General features: G+C 41.3%; 1 protein-coding gene across 4 annotated transcripts in view; it reads right to left on the reverse strand.

The window, feature by feature from the left end:
• The window catches only part of CSGALNACT2 (chondroitin sulfate N-acetylgalactosaminyltransferase 2), a 33,594-nt gene extending 29,242 nt beyond the window's left edge, over positions 1-4,352 (reverse strand). The window contains exon 1 of one of the 4 annotated variants that reach the window (XM_015570965.1): positions 4,122-4,350. The gene's annotated coding sequence lies outside the window, so the exon portion shown is untranslated. Of the gene's footprint in view, positions 1-2,416; positions 2,441-4,121 lie in introns of those variants that run through there. The other 3 variants (XM_006774503.2, XM_015570964.1, XM_015570966.1) reach the window with 3 other exon arrangements.
• Between the last annotated feature and the right edge of the window lie 534 nt (positions 4,353-4,886).

Here is a 4,886-nt window from a genome sequence, read left to right on the forward strand (position 1 = left end):
GCCTGAACGGTATGTGGAATGAAGTGGGCGGGCATCGGGAGGCCACTATGGCACGGGGCAAGCACTATGGGCAGTCTATCTGAAGTGTACCTGGCGTATAAGACGACCCCCCACTTGGAGGCATATTTTTCAGGGCCAAAAAATCGTCTTATACGCCGGCAAATACGGTAGGTAAAGCAAGGGCTCATTGTACCCCAAAGACTCTCCACTTTGTATCAAGTGAGCTTGGGTGAATCCTGGGCCTCCTTGCTTTAAGTAGCAGGCCATGATTTTATTTGGACTGTTTTTAGAAGATCTTTGAGGTAGATAATGGTTGAGATAACCTGGGGAGAGGGGAAAAAAAGTGGGTTGCTGCTTTTAATTTCAGCTTTTTGATTGGATTGCTTACTGAGAGTCTGAACAAAATCTTTGCTAATTAAATGAGAGACTGAGCTCTCTTTAGCTCTGAGAAAGAAAGAACACTTGCTCCTCAACCCATTAACAGTTGCTCCATACCCGAATCCAGAGAGGCAGAGAAGGTGCCAGTGAGGTAGTGCAGCCAATCCCAGAGAAGCATGCAGGACCCTGGGAGGACAGAGAGCCTTGAAATGGGTTCACCCTGGGAGAGGGGGGCCTGAGAGAGGGGCCCTGCCTTGGAAAGCATCGCTATTTTTGCTGCATTTGATAAGCTCTTGCTGTCCCTTGTTTGAGTATTCTTAGGTGGCAAAGAATCTTTGTGGGGTTTCCAGAGAAAAAACTTTCTCTAGGGTATAAAGCAGTCCTATAAAGATATCCACTGCAATTAGCTTGTCTGGAGATGTGCATGTTTTCCCTAGAGCTTTGTTCACACTCTACAGATCTCAAAATTAACTTGGGAAATCATGCCACCCAGGCCAATAAGGCCCACCACAGTCAGCCTCCCATTTATAACTATGGCCAAAATGAGGATCCTCTGATAAAGGATTATTTGCATGCACAATTAGGAATAGCTGGCTACAAAATTAGGCAGAGTGAATAAAAACATCATATTTAATTGGTCTCTTGAATCTTCAAAAAGAATATATAAATAAATAGATCACCTATGATGTCGTTTAGGTGTCAACACAATTTTTTTGTGTTATTAAAAATGGCTGTCTTTACAGCTGATCAATGATCCTCTCTCGTCATTGGTATTTCAATCTCTCCCTTTCCCTTCCTTTCTGAAATCAATAAAAATGTATTTTAATCAATCAATCAATCAATGGCTGTCCTTATTTTAAAAGGGAGAAGGTCATTTGGAACTTGACTTGTCAAGGACAGATATGAATTGTAAATGCCTCCTAAACAGAATTTAGATTCAACTGTTCTCTCTTTGTGTCTGTCTGTGTCTATATACATGTGTGTTATAAATGTAAGATAATTTTCTACCTCTGGATGGTACTGTTAAAATGAATTTAAAGCCAACCACTTGCGAGAATTGAGTATTTTAAAATTCTCAGAAATATAGAAACTAACTCAAATGCTTTTCAAGTATACATGATCTAAGGTTAATCCTTAGTAAATAAAAACTTGCTTAAGTTTATTGCTTTAAATAAAACATGTCTTTATTTTGCCTGGGTTTTACAAAAATAAGTCATTGTTAATAACTGACTTTTATGTCTATATAAAATGTTTTCAGAGGTTATAAAATGTCCAGTTAAAGAATGCTTTCCAGCCCTGACTAGGTTTGGCCTGTGGGCTGAAGGGTCCCAGGTTTGATTCCAGTCAAGGGCATGTACCTTGGTTGCAGGCACATCCCCAGTAGGGGGTGTGGAGGAGGCAGCTGATCGATGTTTCTCTGTCATCAATGTTTCTAACTCTCTATCAGTCTCCTTTCCTCTCTGTAAAAAATGAAAATACATTTTTTTTAAAAAAGAATGCTTTCCACTAGAAATTGATATTTTCATTAGAAATTGGAGGTTTTAAGGGTTAAAAGTCTCAATATAGACAGAAATAAAGTGTTCCAGAAAGGCCCCTGAAATATGTCAAAAAACTTGTCTTTTATGGTAAATTGCAAGGGAAAATCAGAGGAAAAAATATGAAGAGTTAGGGTTATGGAAAACCCAACACAGCTGCTTGGTTTTTCCCTGCTCCCTGGTTCCCCATTTTCCAGTTTTTGCATTCTTTCATGCATCACAATGCATTTAAGCTGAACTTAGATGAAGAAACTTATGGGCTGACATTACTGAAAGGAGGCATCTTACACTATCACCAAGATTTGATAGAGTCATTTCAAGACAATGCCAAGTTGGTAACTGCGTCCTTTCACAGTGAATTCCCAGGAGACAAAGACTTTAAAATTTGATTATTGAAAAGGACATCAAATAAAAGATACTCTCCAACTCCATTAGAAGGGGCCTTATCAGGCGCCTAACCACAAATGGACATTCACCCATCTCTGATACTCACTTCCACTTACCACAGTCATCAAAGCCCTCTAGGGTGAGAAACTGCTGACATCAGAAGTATACAGCTATCCCAAGACATCGACAAACCTGTATACCTATGGATTGACACTGAACTCAGAATCCATTTTGTTTGACTGTCATAATAAGTTATTTGTTCTTTGTATTTTTCTACATAGTTCAGCTGTTTATGATTACTGAGCATGTATAAGAAAACTGTTAGTACTCTTTTCACGAGTTATGTAATTGTTATATTAGATGTGAAATACAGGAAAATGAGACAGAAGGCAAAACCTGGATCATGATAGTCATAAAACAGAAATGATCCAGAGTGTTTTTTTCCTAATGAAGGCCATAAGACCTGTCTTCCATTTACCTGCCCTTTCCTTTTGGGGGAAAATTTGGCCTCAGTTCAGATCATATGGTCCCAGTATTGCCCTGTCCCCAGTGGTCAACAAGATGAAGTCAATACTAAGACTTCCTAAGAGTGAGCCTTCCTAGCACTGTGAGAACACACTATCTAACCAAAAAGTCAGTCATCAATGCATTCATCATGTTGATTTATTACCAAAAGGTGAAACTGTGAATGAAAAAAAAGGGGGTTCTATAGAAAGTAACCTTACACAGTGATCTGATTGTGTTGTTATCATCTATACTAATAAAAGAGTAATATGCTAATTAGACCGGGAGACCTTCCAGACAAAGCCTGGGGCTTGCCTGGCCTGCAAACCACCCCCAAATGGACCTCAGCCCCTTGCCCAGGCTGGTCATACCCCCCTGCAGAGACCCCCCTCATCCTGATGGGGGCGTGGCCAGCCTGCAAACCTCCCCAGTCCCTCGCCCAGGCCAGCCCTGCCTCCCAAGGGGATCCCCACCCTGATCCTGCACCCCCTTCAGGGCAGACCAGCCGGCCCCCACCTGTGCACCAGGCCTCTATCTATACTAATAAAAGGGTAATATGCTAATTAGACTGGACATCCTTCCGGACAAGGCCATGGTGGCAGGGCCAAGGCAGAGGCAGATAGGGGTGATCAGGATGGCAGGGGAGAGCAGTTAGGGGGATCAGCCAGAAGGGGAGCAGTTGGGGGCGATCAGGCCAGCAGGCAGAGGGGTTAGGGGTGATCAGGCAGGCAGGTAGGTGAGTGGTTAGGAGCCAGCTGTCCCGGCTTTTGAGAGGGTGCAGGCCAGGCTGAGGGACACTCCCCCCCCCCCCCCATGCACGAATTTCGTGCATTGGGCCACTAGTACATATATATGATCTCCACAGAATTGTATTTATACATTTTTCTGTTATATTTCGATTGCCATCATTCTATGCAATGTGTTGGTATCATAAATACGGCTCACTCATAGCACAGATTTAATCCCAAGCAAACTTCTAAACATAAACTGCAGATAGTTAGTGTTCTGAGGAGAGAATGGGATATACTGTGGAGACAAAAAAATAAGCTGTTAAAGATGTGGAATACAAACTCAAAGATCTCAGAGATGCAAAAAACTTTAGAAGCCATCAATTCTTACTCTCTAAAACAGACTAAAGAGACTTTCTCTTACAGCCCAGATGGAGTAACAGGGACCAGATTTACTCTCACACTTGAAATAACCAAAAACAAACAAACAAAAAACCCGCCAAATATGAAACAATGGTTTCAAGATACTGAATACTGGTAATAAAAGAGAGTGATCACTGGAGAAACAAGAAATAATTGCCCAACTTACTGCTTTAGTTCCAGGCCATAGCAGAACCTAAGCAGAGCCCAACAGACTCCTTAAGCTGATGAGATGGAGTTGACTGTCTGGGCAGACCAAGGCAACTAGGTTCACAGGATACAATCTGAGAGGTGAGATCTGCACAGAGAGAGAACTCCAGAGATCTGAAGAGGACAGTCTTTGAGAATTCAGCAGAGCACTGATAAGTGCAGGCATGTGAAGAAATTGTTGCTAAAGAAAGAAACACACAAAAAGTTAGAGGACACAGAACTCAGCACTCATATAGGGCCAGGAATAGTGCATGTTCCCACCAGACAGACTGAAAAACCTCCCAAATTCATGGGGAAATGAAATGGGAAGAGTGTTCAAAAGAGTCTTGTCTCTAGACTAAACATGGTCTGGTCCTGCCTAACAAATCTTTTTAAAAAAATCATTTTGAATTTTCAATTATAATTGATTCATATTATTATATTAGTTTTAGGTGTACACCCCAGTGATTAAAAATAACTTACTAAATGATCATCCTGATAAATCTCACACAATACACAGTTATTAGAATATTACCGACTATGCTGTACTTTACATCCCCATGACTATTCCATAACAACCAATTTGTACTTCTTAATCCCTTCACCTTTTTTACCCATCTCCCAACCCCCCTCCTATCTGGCATCCATCAAAAAGTTCTCTGTATCTACCGTATTTGCCGGCGTATAAGACAACTGGGCGTATAAGACGACCCCCTAACATTTCCACCAAAAATACAGATATTGT

Source organism: Myotis davidii, unplaced genomic scaffold (assembly GCF_000327345.1).
Source record: "Myotis davidii unplaced genomic scaffold, ASM32734v1 scaffold368, whole genome shotgun sequence".
Lineage (NCBI taxonomy): Eukaryota > Metazoa > Chordata > Mammalia > Chiroptera > Vespertilionidae > Myotis > Myotis davidii.